The sequence below is a fragment of the Cherax quadricarinatus genome, chromosome 42 (assembly GCF_038502225.1).
Source record: "Cherax quadricarinatus isolate ZL_2023a chromosome 42, ASM3850222v1, whole genome shotgun sequence".
Lineage (NCBI taxonomy): Eukaryota > Metazoa > Arthropoda > Malacostraca > Decapoda > Parastacidae > Cherax > Cherax quadricarinatus.
The window spans coordinates 16345564-16365435 of NC_091333.1; the positions used below are offsets into that span (position 1 = coordinate 16345564).

Genomic DNA, 19872 nt, shown 5'->3' on the forward strand with positions numbered 1-19872 from the left:
TTATCATGTTTCATTTAAATTTCTGATTGAGTGGCACAGTAAAGATTGCTATATGGCCCATATGGATTTAGCACTTTTTTAATATAATATTAATAAGTGATGATAATGAGTATTAGGACAGGTGAGTTTTAGCCAGAATTTAAGCTGACACTTTGTGCTTCTCCCACCAAACACTGTCATACAACTGCTGTTTTAATAAACAGTTTGTTAGAATGCTAAGAGAATTCTTGTTAGCATTAGTGTTAATCACTGTTCATTGATAATTTTATCTTCAGATAATTTAGTTATGTTAAACTTGGCTTAGAAGTTTACTAACCAAATTCAGTTTTCTTATTTATCACATTGAGTATGTTAAGCTGCTTCTAATCTACTGCAATTGTTATCATATTTATAAAAAAAAATTTCATTAGTATTACTGTAGGTTGTTATTATGTTCATGTTCTTACTACTATATAGGCCTTCTGTAGTGTTCCTCCATTCTTATGTTAATATAGTGTGTGTGTGTGTGTGTGTGTCCATCTGTCTCTCATACAACAGGCTTATTCAAGTCAATACAAAATGGTACACAGCAAACATTCATGCCAGCATGAGGTTAGGGGTGAACAAGTGAGTGGACGAGGAGAGGAGGGGAGACAGACATGACTCATAGCATGGATGGCTAGTGGTGGAGTACTGAATGTGGTCTACTTGCTACACCACATTCTGAATACAGTGGTACCTTGATTTATGAGTTTAATTTGTTCCATAACCAAGCTCATAATTTAACGGGCTTGTACAATGGACCCTCCCTTTTCTTCAATCTCCATTATCGCCGATTTCCATTTTCGCCGACTTTTTTTGTCAATATTTGAGTTCTGTTTTCGTCAATTTCCTCTGTTTTCATTGATGGTACAGAACCTATCCAGTGCCTAGCGTGCAGACAAAGCCGCTTCCCACACGCATTTTCAGGCAGTGTCGCGTTGTTTCTCGGTGAGTGTACTTATCCTGTGAGGTCATATGAAACATTTAATAATAATCCATTATTTTTGGCACTTGATATTGTGGGTGACTGCTAAATAAGCCACCATGGCCCGAAAGAAAGCTCCTAGTGCCGGTCTTTTAATAAAGAAAGTGAGGAACACTGTAGAAATGAAAAAAGAAATCATTCAAAAATATGATAGAGGCATACACATTGCTGAACTCAGCAGGATGTACTGGAAGGCACCATCAACCATCAGCTCCACTGTGGCAAAGAGAAAAGAAATCATGGAAGCTGATGTTGCAAAAGGGGTGAATGCGATAACCAAACAGAAATCCCAAAGAATTGAAGAAGTGGAGAAATTGTTGTTGGTGTGGATCAGAGAGAAAAAGTTAGCAGGAGATTGTGCTGTGCAGTTGATAATTTGTGAAAAGGCAAGACAGTTGCAGTTCAGAAACTGCCTGAAATGAGTGCTCATGTTGATGAATTTAAGTCCAGTAAAGGCTGGTTCGAAAAATTCAAGAAGCGAAGTGCCATACACAGTGTTGTAAGGCATGGTGAGGGTGCCAGTTCAGACAAACAAGTGACTGAAAAATTTGTGTGGGAATTCAAAGGTTATGTAGGGGCTAAAAAATTCTAACCCCAGTAAGTGTTCAATTGTGACAAAACAGGCCTCTTTTGGAAGAAAATGCCAAAGAGGACCTACATCACACAGGAGGAAATGGCACTACCAGGACACAAGCCTATGAAAGACAGGCTAACTCTCTTGTTGTGTAGTAATGCTAGTGGGGATTTCAAAGTGAAGCCTTTACTTGTGTATCACTCTGAAAATCCCAGAGTGTTCAAGAAAAACAGTGTTGTCAAGAGTAAATTGTGTGTGACTTGTAAGGCTAACAATAGGGCATGGGTCACGAGGGACATTTTCCTGGAATGGTTCAGTGAAATGCTTGGCCCGAGTGTGAAGAAATACTTTGAGGATAATAAATTGCCACTCCAGTGCCTCCTGTTAACTGACAATGCTCCTACTTATCCTCCAGACTTGGAAGACCAATTGGTCAAGGAATTCAGTTTTGTAACAGTGAAGTTCTTTCCTTCTAACACCACTCCTCTCATCCAGCCCATGGACCAGCAGATAACTGCAAACTTCAAAAAACTGTACACCAAAGCAATGTTTCAAAGGTGCTTTGACATAACCTCGGACTCTGAATTGACCCTAAGAGAGTTCTGGAGGAATCACCTCAGTATCTTCCACTGCATAAGTCTTATAGATAAGGCTTGGCAGGGAGTGACTTCCAGGACAATGAACTCTGCTTGGGGAAAATTGTGGCCAGATTGTGTCCAAAAGAATGATTTTGAAGGGTTTGAGGCAGACCCTGTCGACCCTACACCTGTTGTGCAATCAATTGTGGCATTGGGGAATTCCATGGGGGTTGGATGTGAGTGGCGAGGATGTGGAAGAGTTGGTGGAGGACCACAATCAAGAGCTAACCACTGATGAGCTGCAAGAGCTTCATCTGCAACAGCAATAGACCACAGCTCAGGAAATTGCTTCAGAGGAGGAGGAAAAGAGATGGAAGAAGGTGCCTTCTTCAAAGATTAAGGAGATTTGTGCAATGTGGACTAAGGTGCATTCATTTGTGGAGGAACATCACCCTGAGAAAGCTGTTGCAATCCGTCCTGGCGACTTTTACGATGACAATGCCATGTCCTATTTTAGGCAAATCTTAAAGAGATGCCAGAAACAGACCTATCTGGACAGATATTTTGTGCAACAGAGGTCCAGTGACTCTCAAGCTGGTCCTAGTGGCATTAACCCCTTCAGGGTCCAAGGCCAAAATCTGAAGTGGTACTCCAGTGTCCAAGAAATTTTGAAAAAAAAAAAAAAAAAAAAAAAATTATTTTTTCTTACAGAATTAAAGAGTTTATTTTTGTGAAGGTAATAAGACAATTTTTTTTTTTCTGATTAGTACTTACTGAGATACAGCGGCGGGAAGTTGACCCAAAATGACTGGGTGGCGGCAACATCAGTGACTTCCGCAAAATCCCATTTTTTTATTTTACGTTTTTTATACCTTTTTTTTCTTTTCTAATTTTTTTTCTTTTTCTAATAACATTTGTGGCCTGTGAGACCAGTATAATGTATATTGTATAAGTGTACACTCATTGTATTCAACACAATAACTGCACTAATTTGTTTATCATTATATTGCTTACAAAACTTGTTTACAAGTTTATTGTAAACAAAATGATGAAAATATTAGTGTGGTTATTGTGTTGAATACAATGGTACCATATAGTACCATATGGTACAATGGTGCCATAGGGTGCAATTGTACTATATGGTACAATGACACATGATACAATGGTACCATATGGTACAGTATGGTACAATGGCACATGATACAATGGTACCAAATGATACAATGGTACCATATGGTACAATGGCACCATATGGTACAATGGCACCATTTGGTACAATGGTACCATATGATACAATGGTACCATATGGTGCAATGGTACCATATGGTGTAATGGTACCGTATGATGCAATGGTACCATATGGTACACTGTACCATATGGTACACTGTACCATACAGTACAATGATACTATATGGTTCATTGTACCATATGGTACTGTTGTATTCAACACAATAAACACACTAATATTTTGTTTACAAAAGTTGTTTACAACAAAAATATGCAAAAATTTTGTATACAGTGGACCCCCGGTATTCAATGGCATCGGTATTCGATGCATTATATAGCAAAAAATTTTCCTCGGTATTCGATTGAAAACCTGGTATTCGATACAATTCCTACGAGACCTGTCCACATGTGGCCTGAACTGCCCCTTGTGTGCCAGTGTTTACAAGCCAGCCAGTGTGCGCGCATCTAAGGATACATTCGGTACATTCCATATTATCCATATTATCACTGTGTTTGGTGCTTGTTTCTGCAAAATAAGTCACCATGGGCCCCAAGAAAGCTTCTAGTGCCAACCCTGTGGTAAAAAGGGTGAGAATTAGTATGGAAATTAAGAAAGATTTTGAAGGGTTTGGGGCTAACCCTGACAAGCCTATACCAGTTGTGGAATGCATTGTGCCTACTTCAAAAATTATGGAAATGTGTGCACAGTGGGTTGAAGTGCAAACCTTTATGGATGAAAATCACCCTAACACAGCTATTACAATGACAATGTTGTGGCCCATTTTAGACAAATCGTAAAGGAACGGGAGGTACAGAGCTCTATGGACAGATTTGTTGTGCGACAGAGGTCCAGTGACTCTCAAGCTGGTCCTAGTGGCATTAAAAGAAGAAGGGAAGTAACCCTGGAAAAGGACTTGCTACCTCAAGTCCTAATGGAAGGGGATTCCCATTCTAAACACTAACACCTCTCCCCTCCTTCCATCCCATCAATCATCACCAGATCTTCATTAAAGGTAAGTGTCAATTATTTTATTGTTATTGTAATTATTCTATTGCATTAAACTTAATATTTCATGTAGTAAAATTTTTTTTTTCATACTTTTGGGTGTCTTGCACGGATTAATTTGATTTTCATTATTTCTTATGAGGAAAATTGATTCGGTTTTCGATATTATCGGTATTCAATGAGCTCTCAGGAATGGATTAATATCGAATACCGGGGGTCCACTGTATTAGTAATGTTCTATTATATATTTACAAGTGTACGTACAGGAACTTGATGTGTTCCTTGAGGTGGATGACAAAGCACTTTGTCTCGGAAGGAAACTGCGGAGTCAGTAGCTAGCTTGCATCGCCACTCCCTCAGTCTTGGCTGGTGTCTCATGCCACCAACACCTATTGACCATATGGTACATGGTATTTATATGTTACAGGGTACCATATGGTACATTGTACTATATGGTATAGGGTACCATGCAGTACAGGATAACATATGGTGCAGGGTACCATATGGTACAGGGTACCATATGGTACAGGGTACCATATGGTACAGGGTACCATACAGTACAGGACACCATATGGTACAGATACAGGGATAACTATGGAAATAAGTCACCCTGACTTTTTGGGGTTATCCTAGGATTTTATACGTATGCTGCTATGTATGATAATCTATGTAATTATATTTCTGTACACCTGAATAAACTTACTCAAGTGCATGTGGCATCATAATTAAGTTTATTTAGTTATACACAAATAAAGTTACATAGAATATCATACTGAGGCAGCCATTAATAACTTCACAACAGCAGTAACAAACATTGACTGGCACACTGAGCTAGAAATCTATACAGATATTGACGAATGTTTTAATAATTTTCTAAAAAAGACCCAATACCTTTATAACAAGCACTGCCCTAAAAAAACTAAACAGATGACAGCTAAGAGACTGAACAGTCCCTGGCTAACACCCAGCATTCTCAAATCCATAAATACAAAACACCGATATGAAAAACAGTACAGAATGGGTCACATAACCAGAGACCAAACAAAACGTTACTCGTCAATCCTAACCAGCCTGATAAGAAGGGCAAAAAAATTGTATTATGAGAACAGATTATCCAACTTACAAGGTGATATAAAAAAGACCTGGAAGACCCTATCAGAAATTCTGGAAACAAAAAAGATATCACGACATAGCGAAATAAAATTAGCAAAATCAGATGAACCCCAACTCCCACCAACAGAAACAGCAAACAGACTCAATGATTTCTTCTCCACTATAGGTCAAAACCTTGCCAATAAAATCCTAAGCTCAGATACCCCACCAAATGACTACCTCACTGGCAACTACCAGAACACACTGTTCCTAGCTCCGACTAACCCATACGAAGTCTCCCTTATTATCAATGCACTGAAAAACAAGGCAGGAGATTTAAATACCTTACCACCCTTTATATACAAAAAAGCGTCACAAGTACTATCACCAATCATTGCAACACTCTTTAACAAATCCATTGAATCCTCCACCTTCCCTACAGTTCTCAAAATAGCAAGGGTCACCCCGATCCATAAAGGAGGAGACCAAACAGAGCTGAATAACTATAGGCCAATATCCAATTTACACCCTCTCTCAAAAATCTTCGAAAAATTAATTCATAAACGAATCTACTCCTACCTCATCTCCCAAAACATTCTCAACCCCTGCCAATTTGGACTCAGGCCTAATAAAAATACTAATGATGCTATTATACACATGCTAGAACATATATACACTGCAATAGAGAAAAAAGAAGTCCCACTGGGGATCTTCATTGACTTACGTAAAGCTTTTGATACAGTTGACCATGACTTGCTCCACGTAAAATTGTCACACTATGGTATTAGAGGGCACTCCCTCAACTACCTCAAGTCTTACCTCAGCAACAGAAGCCAATATGTGTATGAAAATGGGGCAAGCTCTTCCGCACAACCAATTACAGTTGGTGTCCCACAGGGAAGTGTCCTTGGCCCTCTTCTCTTTCTCCTATACATAAATGACCTACCAAATGCTTCGCAATTACTCAAACCCACACTTTTTGCAGATGACACTACATACGTCTTCTCTCACCCGAGCCCAGTCACGCTAGCCAATACTGTAAACACCGAATTACAGAAAATATCTACCTGGATGAGGACTAACAAACTTACACTAAACATTGACAAAACCTACTTCATTCAGTTTGGTAACAGAGCTACAGATGTACCTCTTAACATAACAATAAATGGATCACCTATCACAAAGCTAACAGAAGGAAAATTCCTAGGAATCCACCTCGATATTAGACTCAAATTTCATACACATATACAACAAATTTCTAAGAAAATCTCCAAGACTGTAGGCATACTATCGAAGATACGGTACTATGTTCCACAGTCAGCCCTCCTGGCCCTTTATCATTCTCTTATTTACCCCTATCTCACCTATGGAATTTGTGCATGGGGCTCAACAACAATTAACCATCTCAGACCACTAATTACCCAACAAAAGGCTGCAGTTAGAATGATAACAAATTCTCACTACAGGCAACACACTCCACCAATATTCAAAACACTCAACCTACTCACCATACAAAACATCCATACTTATTATTGCACCTATTACATACATAGAACACTTAACTCTGATATTAACCCTCCCCTCAAACATCTCCTTGCCAACCTCAACAGAACACATGACCATAACACAAGGCACAGATCACTCTTTGATGTTCCTCGTGTCCATCTCACGCTATGCAAAAACTCAATGCACATAAAAGGCCCTAAAATCTGGAATTCATTACCTGTAAATATAAAAGAAACACTACCTGTTTATAAATTCAAGTCTCTTCTCAAAGATCACTTACTCACTCAAAACCAAATAAATACTGAATAACTGAACCCTATAAATTGTATATCCTATATGTTACTCACAATTATATCACACAAATGTAAACCTAGGACCCAATCTAACTTTATTATTTTTTTAAATACACTACCTAACAGAATACTCCATTCGACTGAATGTACAGCAATGCAAGCAACCATATGACCTGTCTTTGTAATACTCATTTGTGCTTTATAGTTATCTGTTTACAATAATGTTTTATCACTGATTTCATCATTGCTTAGTTAATCTTAAGTTAATTTTAAGCCAGCCCGTAATGCTATGCATATAAGTGGCTTTGGCATGCTGCTCTTACCTGTATTTTTTGTACCTCTGTTTGTATGCTTAAATTACTAAATAAATAAATAAATAAATAAATAAATAAATAAATAAATAAATATGTTTGGAGAACCTAGGATAACCCAAAAAAGTCAGACAGACTTATTTCCATTAGGGTCCCTGTACCATATGGTATAATGTACCATATGGTACAATGTACTATATGGTACATTGTACCATATGGTACCACTCTACCATACAATATCATTGTACCATGGTACCATTGTACCATGGTACCATGGCACCTTTGTACCATATGATACCATTGTACCATATGGCACAATGGTACCATATGGTTCAAAAACCATAGAATTCGTCTTCAGCTCCACTTCCATCATTCTTAGAACTGTAAGTTGTGAAGAGGAGAGTCAGAATTCGCTCGGAGAGTGAGTGGGGAGTGAGAGCTTCCTTGCCACCAGGCACAATGAACAAAGCTACTTTGCCGGCGTTCCCACAATGCCATGCAGGTGTCCAGATTTTTTCTATGGTGTGCACACTGACCACCCAGACCCATTCTCTCAGATGTGGGCCTACCAGCCTTCTCGCATTAAATTTGACGCCGCTAGAATTTTGGCATAGATCTACGGTTTGGACCCTGAACGTAAAGCCGTAGATCTATGGGACGGACCCTGAAAGGGTTAAAAAACAAAGGAGGGAAGTGATCCCAGATAAGGACTTGGTACCTAATCCTTAGGGAGGGGGATTCCCCTTACAAACAATAACCTCTCTTCCCTTTCCCCTAATCCCTGTCTTCCATCCATCAACAACAGCCTTCAATAAAGGTAAGTGTCATGTTGAATGTTCATTCTTTTGTGCATATAAATCTATCTTTAAGGTAAAAAAAATTTTTTTGTTAATATTTCTGGGTGTCTAGAATGGATTAATTGGATTTACATTATTTCTTATGGGGAAAATGGTTTCCGTTTTTGCCGATTTCCATTTTCGCCGACCGCTCTGGAACAGATTAAACACAAAAACCAAGGGTCCACTGTATATCAAATGAATTTACCTCATTGAAATTAACTGAAATGCCATTAATCCGTTCCAGCTCCCCAAAAAAATCCCAAATTTTTTGCTATGGGTTTTTAACCCTTTGAGGGTCGACAGGCCCTCTTCGAGACTCGTTCTCAGGGTCGGCCAAATTTAAAAAAAAAAAAAAAATAATTCTGTCTTATGAAAAGATAGAGAATCTTTTCCCGATCATAATGACACCAAAATTATGAAATTTGGTGGAAAACTTATGGAATTATGCTCTTGTGAAGTTAGCGGTCTCGGCGATGTTCACGCATCGGCGATTTTGCCCACTTTGAGCCCCATTTTCGGCCAATTCCACTGCACTAGTCGACAAAAAACATGAATATTTCGCTAGAACTCCATTTTTTCTATCGAAAAAGTGCAAGAAACCATCTATTTACCAATTTCAACTATCCAATACAGTGGTCAGAATTTAGCAATTTTGCCAATTTCACACAAATTTCAAACGATGCCAATTTCCGAATAGGGTCCAGAATAAACAAGAAAGACATTCCTGGCACTAAAATGACATTTTCTTTGTTCATTAGTCACGTCTCAAGTCCCCTCTTACATTCTTTTGCTTTCCACTTTGAATTTTTATTCTCACAAAAAATAGAAGATTTTCTGTTATGCAGACTACTGCATTAGTGTAAAAAATGGTATAAATAATATTGGCGTACTTGCGAAAGAATATTAGACTCACCAGTTGACGTGTATTGGACGCTTGGCATGATTTGTTTACTTTTGAACTTTGGTAAAAATCGAACATTTCTGCTACTTTGAGCTCAATTACAAGGTACTTGTCATTGTAAAACCAGTCAAAATCATCTCAATTTCTGTAATATGTCTTCCATTCTATAAAATGAGACCAAGAAAACTAGAATACAACAATAAATACCATACGAAAATACAGTGCAAAGTCGCTGTTTTATTCCAAAAAAACGGTCAAAGTTTTTTTTTTCTCTTTATGCACTGTGTGCTGCAGGATTTTTTTTATACTGTGCACACTGACCACATAGACCCATTCTTTCATATGTAGGCCTACCAGCTTTCTCCCACTAGATTTGAGGGCGCTAGAATTTAGGCGTACTAGTACGTCAAAAACCCTGGGTTGTAAGCCGTACTAGTATGGCCGAAACCCTCAAAGGGTTAAATAAGAAAAATGTATTTATAAATAAGAAATAATTTTTGCCCTTTTTGCCAGGTCCCAGCAATGCTTTAGAAATGCTGGAGTATATATGACACTCCTTGAAGCACTGTGTAAGATGAGTGTCACTCCACTGCCAGTGGGGTAGCACTCGTGGAGTGACATTTAATGATCGTGCACTGCCTTGGCTTCATTTTTCATTGTTACACATAAACATGTCTGTCTATCTGTTTATTTCTATCTATCTGTCTGCCTGTCTGTCACTCCACTGCCAGTGGAGTGTCACTCATGGAGTGACTGTTGATAATCATGCACTGCCTTGGCTCTATTTTTTACCATTACACATAAACATGTCTATTTGTTTGTTTCTGTCTATCTGTCTGTCTATCTTTCTATATGTCTGTCTGTCTGTCACTCCACTGCCAGTGGAGTGTCACTAGTGGAGTGACATTTGATGATCGTGCACTGCCTTGGATTTATTTTTCACTGTCACAAATAAACATGTCTGTCTATCTGTTTCTGTCTATTTGTCTGTCTATCTGTCTGTCTAGTTCTATGTTTATCTCTGTCTTTGCTTATCTGTCTTTCTGTCTGCCTGTATTTTAGTCTTCCTGTCTCTTTACTTGTCTCTCTGTCTCAGAGAGAGAGCTGCTCATGAACCAACAGGTATTACACACGATGCAGAGTCAGTCATGTCTGATTCCTGAACAAGTGAAAATGTGTATTACTTGCCAGACATGCTTGTTATGCCTTATATCTACAGATATAAGGAGATGTCATGTCTGAGGGCAATGTGTGGTGTGAATATAATGCAGAGAATTCATAGTTTGGAAATTAGGAGGTGTGGGATTACCAAAACTATTATCCAGAGGGCTGAGGATGGGTTGTTGAGGTGGTTCAGACATGTAGAGAGAATGGAACAAAACAGAATGACTTCGAAAGTGTATAAATCTGTAGGCATCAGCCTAGGAAGGGTTGGAGGGAGGGGGGTAAAGGAGGTTTTGTGTGCGAGGGACTTGGACTTTCAACGAGCATGCATGAGCGTATTGATAGGAGTGAATGGAGACAAATGTTTTTTAATACTTGACATGCTGTTGGAGTGTGGGCAAAGTGACATTTATGAAGGGATTCAGGGAAACCGGCAGGCCGGACTTGAGTCCTGGAGATAGGAAGTACAGTGTCTGCACTCTGAGGGAAGGGTGTTAATGTTGCAGTTTTATAACTGTAGTGTAAAACACCCCTCTGGAAAGACAGTGATGGAGTGAATGATGATGAAAGTTTTTCTTTTTTGGGCCACCCTGCCTTGGTGGGAATCGGCTGATGTGTTAATAAGAAATAATAATTTACAAGCATAGTACAGTGGAACCTCTACTTGCGAGCGCGTCCATGTGCGAGTTTTTCCAAATATGATCAGTCGATGGGTCGATTATTTGTTTCCATATGCCAGCAAAATTTCCATAAGTGAGCAGACCTCAAGGGAGGTTCCTTGACGCTGGTGAGGGGCTCTTGCTCTTGATCTAGGGAATTGTATCTCATCTGTTTGTTGGACTATCTTATTGAAACTTGGGCAATGTATGATGGAAAGATGCTTCTTAACGTACACCAAAAATGTAAGAAATCTAAGCATAAATAATGAAGTTCACTTCTCAGCAATTAGCCACCCCTTAGCGGTAATTTTGAATGGTTTTTATGGTTGTATTCTCGTTGTTTTATCTCATTTGATAGAATGGAAGATATATTATGGAAATAGATATGATTTTGATTGCTTTCACGACAAAAAGTACCTTGAAATTGAGCTCAACACAGGAGAAATGTTCGATTGTTTTGGGTATGTTCAAGAGTAAACAAATGATGTCACTGTCCATTCCAATATGCAGTCGTGAATGGGTTGACATTATTTATACAATTATTGCAATAAGGCATAACAATAAATCTTATATTTTTCGTGTGAATAAAAATTACAAATATAAAAAACTACGAATTATTTATTTTGTAATAATAATAATAATAATAATAATATGTATATGTATAATAATAATATGTATAATAATACAATAAGAATAATAATATAATACAATAAGAATAATAATATAATACATATAATAATAATACACATATAATAATAATGTACTACATAATAATAATTATAATAATAGACGGCTTCAAAAGGCCATCACTAGATGGCAGTGTTTACCACAGCATACGAGGGAGCGGTTGTGGCCGCCTCCACCTGTTACATAATGGCATATTTTATTCATTCTAGAGTATATATCAGGTTTCTGTGTTATTTATATTGTTTATTATTTCATATTAGATGAACTGTGATAGATAAATAAGCTGTAGAGTTGATGATAGTGAAATATTCAAGGGGTATTTTGTTCTGTCTCCAGACAAACACTTGTGGGCCGCCGCCGCCACATATATAATGACATATTTTATTCATTCTAGAGTAAATATCAGGTTTCTATGTTATTTATGTTGTTTATTATGTCATATTAGATGAACTGTGATAGATAAATAAGCTGTATAGATGATATTAGCAAAATTATTCAAGAAGTATTTTGTCCGGTCTCCAGACAAATTCTCGTCCACCGCCGACACCACCCATACCACTACATGAATTACATATTTTATTCATTTTAGAGTATATATATCAGGTTTCTATGTTATTTACATTGTTTATTATGTCATATTAGATGAAGTGAGATTGATAAATAAGCCGTAGAGTTGATTTTAGCGAAATTATTGAAGCACAGAAATCCACTGGAACAGATTAATTGCATTTCAATTAATTTAAATGAGGAAAATTGACTCTGCAAACGAGCAAATCCAGTTGCGAGCAAGGTCATGGAACGGATTAAACTCGCAAGTAGAGGTTCCACTTATAGGTAAGGCTTGGGAGGGAGTGACTAAGAGGACCTTGAACTCTGCTTGGAAGAAACTGTGGCCAGAATGTGTAGACCAAAGGGATTTTGAAGGATTTGAGGCTAACCCTGAGAGGCATATGCCAGTTGAGGAATCAATTGTGGCACTGGGGAAGTCCTTGGGGTTGGAGGTTAGTGGGGAGGATGTGGAAGAGTTGGTGGAGGAGGACAATGAAGAACTAACCACTGATGAGCTGCTAGATCAACTTCAACAGCAAGAGGCCACACCTGAGGAAACTGCTTCGGAGGAGGGGAAATTTGTGCAAAGTGGCTTGAAGTGCAAACCTTTATGGATGAAAATCACCCACAGACAGCTGTTGCATGCCGTGTTGGCAACCTGTACACTGACAGTGTTGTGAACCACTTTAGGAAAGTCATAAAGGAACAAGAGGTACAGACCTCTATGGACAGATATGTTGTGCGACAGAAGTCCAGTGACTGAAGCTGGTCCTAGTGGCATTAAAAGAAGAAGGGAAGTAACCCAGGAAAAGGACTTGACACCTCAAGACCTAATGGAAGGGGATTCCCCTTCTAAACACTAAGACCATCAACACTTTCCCCTCCTCCCATCCCATCAATCATCACCAGATCTTCAATAAAGGTAAGTGTCATGTAACTGTGCATGTCTTCTTCAGTTTGTGTGTATTAAAATTAATATTTCATGTTGTAAAAATTTTTTTTTGTTCATACTTTGAGGTGTCAGGAATGGATTAATTTGATTTCCATTATTCTTTATGGGGAAAATTCATTCGCCTAATGATAATTTTGCCTAACATTGAGCTCTCAGAAATGGATTAATAGCGTTATGCGAGGGTCCACTGCGTATATATATACAGTGTATATATATATATATATATATATATATATATATATATATATATATATATGTATGTATATATACACATATATATACAGTGGTCCCTCATTTTTCGTAATTAATCCGTTCCTGGAGGAGCTACTATAAACGAAATTTACGATTTGCGAATCAATTTTCCCCATAAGAAATAATGTAAACACAATTAATCCGTTCCTGACACCCAGAAGTATTAAAACAAAAAAAATTTTTACATGAAATATACATGTAGTACATAAACAATACAATGGGAAATGATGAATGAAACATTAACAGCATAACGCTTACCTTTATTGGAGATTCTTCTTAGTGTATGGGAGACTGGAGGAGGAGAGAGATTGGATTGTTTACAGTTTGGAAGGGGAATCCCCTTCCAGCAACACCTCAGGTACCAATTGCTTTTCTGGGGTTACTTCTCTTCTATGTTTCTTAATGCCACTAGGACCACCATGAGAGTCACTGGAGTCCTGTCTCGCAAAATAACTGTGGAGAGAGCTCTGTTTCTGGCGTCTCTTTAACACTTCCCTAAAATGGCCCAAGACTTAGTCACTGTACATATTTCTCACCTTCTTTACCACAGGCTTGGCACTAGGAGCTTTCTTTCGAGCCCCATATGGTAGCTTATTTAGTACTTGTAAGCACTAAAATGAGTGGAATATTATGAAATATTTCGTAGGAGCACTTGAGGGGACCTTCACTCACTGGTAAACAATGCCAGACTGGCTGGGTAGGAAGGCCTCCCCGGCTCACACCGTGCTTACGCGTCCCGGACACACTACTATTCGCGAGTCAACCTATGAAAAGCGAGTCCATGTTTATACGAAAATACCCCTATGATTGGCGAAATTTACGATTGCCGAGAACTACGAAAAGCGAGGGACCACTGTATATATATGTATATATATATATATATATATATATATATATATATATATATATATATATATATATATATATATATATATATATATATATATATATATATATATATATATATATATATATATATACAGTGGACCCCCGGTTAACGAACTTTTTTCATTCCAGTAGTATGTTCAGGTGCCAGTACTGACCGAATTTTTTCTCATAAGGAATATTGTGAAATAGATTAGTCCATTTCAGACCCCCAAACATACACGTACAAAAGCACTTACATAAATGCACTTACATAATTGGTCGCATTTGGAGGTGATCGTTAAGCGGGGGTCCACTGTATATATATATATATATATATATATATATATATATATATATATATATATATATATATATATATATATATATATATATATATATATATATATATATATATATATATATATATATATATATATATATTATATATATACACATACATGTATATATGTATATAAATGTTGGCCATCACTAATCCGGCATCGTTGGGACCTGTAGGGTGCTGGATTAGTGATTTTGCCGGATTACAGAGTGGTTTGATTAGAATGCACTTAACCCAACGGCAAAACTTGTGCATTGGCAATTTCACCCAGTTTACACCCCATTTTTGGCCCATCCCATTATTCCAATCTACCAAACTCATAGCTATTTCACTGGTACAAGAAACCACCTATTCACCTATTTCAAGTACCCAATAAAATTATTAGAAATCGGTAATTTGGACAATTTCACACGAATTTCAAAAGATGCCAATTTCAAAATAGGGTCCAGAATAAACACTGCAGACATTCCTAGCACTAAAATAACATTTTTCCTGTTCATCAGTCACGTTTTCAGGCCCCTCTTATATTATGCTTGCTTTCCATTTTGAATTTTTATTCACACAAAAAATAGAAAATTTACTGTTATGCAGACTACTGCATTATTATAATAATTGTATAAATAATGTCAACCCATTCATGACTGCATATTAGACTGGCCAGTTGGACATGTATTGGACGGTTTACTCTTGAACATCGGAAAAAATAAAACATTTCTGCTATTTTGAGCTCCATTTTCAGGTACTTTCTGGCATGAAACCAACCAAAATTATATCTCTTTCTGTAATATATCTTTCATTCTACCAAATGAGACCAAAAATACGAGAATAAAACCATATGAAAATACACTCCAAAAGTCGCTGTTTTACACCATAAGCAGAGTTGCCTTTTTTTCTCATTATGCATTGCTCGCTGCAGAATTTTTTTATATAGTGTACACTTACCACACAGACCTATTCTCTCATATGTAGGCCCAAATTTGGTCACATCTAGAGGCCCCTCTTATATTATTTATTTATTTATTTTCTATTTGGACATGATACATATTTGTACAAAGAAATATAGTGATTGGGTGTACACGCCAAAAGCTCATGGTATGCAGAGCATTATGAGCAGGCTTAAAATTAACTTAAGATTAACTAAGCAATGATATATTCAGTGGTAAAAATTACAGTAAACAAATTACAACATGAAGTACAAATGAGTATTTCAAATAAGAAGCATTATAGTTGTACAAATTTGTAGCATAACAATGTATAATATGTTCCGATCAAATTGAATAACACCAATGATTTGTAGTGCAGAAACAGGTCATATGGGCATTAGATAAGTTACTGTGCATTCAAGAGAATGGAGTATTCTATTAGGTAATGTAATTAAAAGAAAAAAAACATAGTTTGATGGGGTCACAGGTTATACATTTATGAGATACAGTTATTCAGTATTTATTTAGTTGTGGGTGAGTAAGTGATTTTTAAGAAGAGTCATGAATTGGTAAACAGACAGTGTTTCTTTTATATTCACATGCAATGAATTCCAGATTTTTGGGCCTTTTATGTGCATTGAGTTTTTACATAGTGTGAGATGGACACGAAGAACATCAAAGAGTGATCTGTGCCTTGTGTTATGGTCATGGTTCCTGTTGAGGTTAGTAAGATGTTTGGGGGGAGGGTTTATATCCGAGTTTAGTGTTCTATGTATGTAGTAGGCACAATAATAAGTATGGATGTTTTGTGAGTAAGTTTAGAGTTTTGAATATTGGTGAAGTATGCTGCCTGGAGTAGGAATTTGTTATCATTCTGACTGCAGCCTTTTGTTGGGTAATTAATGGTGTGAGATGATTTATTGTTGTTGAGCCCCATGTACAAATTCCATAGGTGAGATAGGGGTAAATGATTGAGTGATATAGGGCCATGAGGGCTGATTGTGAAACATAGTACCGTATCTTCGATAGTATGCCTACGGTCTTGGAGATTTTCTTGGAAATTTGTTGTACATGTGTTTAAAATTTGAGTCTATTATTAAGGTGGATTCCTAAGAATTTTCCCTCTGTGAGCTTTGTGATAGGTGATCCATTTATCATTATGTTAAGAGGAACATCTGTAGTTCTGTTCCCAAACTGAATGAAGTAGGTTTTGTCAATATTGAGAGTAAGTTTGTTAATCATTATCCAGGTAGATATTTTCTGTAATTCAGTATTTACAGTATTGGTTAGTATGACTGGGCTTGGGTGAGAGAAGAAGTATGTAGTGTCATCTGCAAATAGTGTGGGTTTGAGTAGTTGCGATGCATTTGGTAGGTCATTTATGTAAATGAGAAAGAGAAGAGGGTCAAGGACACTTCCCTGTAGGACACCAACTGTAATTGGCTGTGTGGAAGAGTTTGCTCCATTTGTGTACACATATTGGCTTCTGTTGCTAAGGTATGACTTAAGGTAGTTGAGGGAGTGCCCTCTTTTACCAAAGTGTGATAATTTTATGTGCAATAAATCATGGTCAACTGTATCAAATACTTTACGTAAATCAATGACGATCCCAATGGGACTTCTTTTTTCTCGAGTGCAGTGTATATTTGTTCTAGCATGTGTATAATAGCACCATTCATATTTTTATTAGGCCTGAACCCAATCTGGCAGGGGTTGAGTATGTTGTGGGAGATGAGGTAGGAATAGATTTGCTTATGAATTAATTTTTCAGAGATTTTAGAGAGAGGGCGTAAGTTGGATATTGACCTATAGTTATTCAAGTCTGCTTGATCTCTTCTTTTATGTATCGGGGTGACCCTCGCTCTTTTGAGAACTGTAGGGAAGGTAGAGGATTCGATGGATTTGTTAAAGAGTGTTGCAATGATTGGTGACAGCACTTGTAAAGCTTTTTTTGTATATAAAGGGTGGTAAGGTATTTAAATCTCCTGCCTTGTTCTTTAGTGTGTTGATAATAAGAGAGACTTCTGTTGGGTTAGTCGGAGCTAGGAACAGTGTGTTCGGGTAGGTGCCAGTGAGGTAGTCACTGGGTGGGGTATTTGAGCTTGGGATTTTATCGGCAAGGTTTTTTCCTATGGTGGAGAAGAAAACATTGAGTCTGTGTGCTGTTTCAGTTGGTGCGAGTAGGGGTTTATCTTGTTTTGTTAGTTTGATGGTTCTGTTTCCTGATATCTTTTTTGTTCCTAGAATTTCAGATAGGGTTTTCCAGGTCTTTTTTTATATCACCTTTTAAGTTGGATAATCTGTTCTCATAATACAATTTTTTTGCCATTATGCTAACTTTCCATTTTGAATTTTTATTCACACAAAAAATACAAGACTTACTGTTACGAAGACTACAGCATTATTGTAATAATTTTATCAATATGTTAACCCATTCATGACTGTGTAAAAGACCGGCCAGTTGGACACGTACTGGACGGTGACATCATTTGTTTACTCTTGAACATCAGGAAAAGTCAAACATTTCCGCTACTCTTGAACATTGGCAAAAATCAAACATTTCAGCATGAAATCAACGAAAATTATATCTATTTCTGTAATATATCATCCATTCTATCAAATGAGACCAAAAAAAAAAGAGAATATAACCATATGAAAATACACCGCAAAGTTGGATTTACATCATAAACACGGTTGCAGTTTTCCTCATTATGTACTGAGTGCTGCAGGATTTTTTTTATATAGTGCACACTTACCACACAGACCTATTCTCTCATATGTAGGCCCAAATTTACTGGTCACAGCTTATCTGAGTAAGCTGAGCTCATGGTGACTGACAGTGGCTTCAAAACCACTTTATCTTTTATGGACAATGTATAGTGTATGTGCTTTACACAATAAGAAGCATTTCTTTTATTTGTTGGAACCATGGCTGGGGCTAAAAGTGAGCAGGTTATAACAATAAATGAAGAAAAAAAACTGGAATGACTTACGCAGCGAGTAGCGGCACCAAACACTAGCGGCAGGTTGGTGTGGTGACCCCAGAAATTTTATATTATGCTAGCCGAAATTAATGCCGGATTACTGATGGAACCGGATTACAGTGGAACCTCCGTTTTCGTATGCCCTAGTCTTTATGTAAAACTACATGTATAGTTATTCTCTATAAAATGTATTTTTTTGTTAATATTTTTGGGTGTCTGGAACAGATTAATTGGATTTACATTATTCCTCATGGGAAATATTAATAAAAAATACATTTTAAAGAGAATAACTATAGTTTTACATACAGACTAGGGCATATGAAAACTGAGGTTCCACTGTACATTTAAAGAAGTTTTTTTCATTTATGTTAATGTAAAAATTAATAATTTTGTACCAAAAGAACCTTAGAAAACTTACCTAACCTTATTATAACAAGTGCAATTTAATTTAGCCAATTTTTTTTTTTTTTATTATCACACTGGCCGATTCCCACCAAGGCAGGGTGGCCCGAAAAAGAAAAACTTTCACCATCATTCACTCCATCACTGTCTTGCCAGAAGGGTGCTTTACACTACAGCCAAATCCAACTAAATATATTTTAGATAAGTTTACAATAATTTAACCCTTAAACGGTCCAAACGTATATATACGTTCATTCGCTCAGTGCCCCGAATATTTTGAAAAAAAAATAAAAAATCTTTTTTTCATATAGAAAAAAAGAGCACATTTTTTAAGTGTTTTAGCATAAAAAAAAAATTAGGGTCAGTACTTACCGAGGTATAAGGCCGCGAAGTTGGCACTTGGCAATCACCTGACGGCAACATGGAGCACTGCTGCTTGCAGAAATTCAACATATTTACTGTTTTCTTCCATTTTTTTTTTCATTTTCTTGGTTTTCATGATATGATAATTATGTTTCATAGTAAGTCATTTGATATCAATACCAATTTTCGTTTATACACCAATATTACATATGAAATTTTTGTCATATTGTCATAAACACACATGTACACACTGACAGGTGATTTTGCACACCTGGCTGAATCACACATTATTATCTACAACTATATACAAGTATTTACATGTCCCACTTATGTTTCTAGAACTCCACAATTGTATGATACTCCATGAAGCATGGATTCATACAGAGTGCCACCCCAC

General features: G+C 37.1%; 1 protein-coding gene across 3 annotated transcripts in view; it reads right to left on the reverse strand.

The window, feature by feature from the left end:
• LOC128695675 (protein tramtrack, beta isoform) overlaps window positions 1-19872 on the reverse strand; it is a 520376-nt gene that overhangs the window by 9974 nt on the left and 490530 nt on the right. The window lies entirely within an intron of this gene.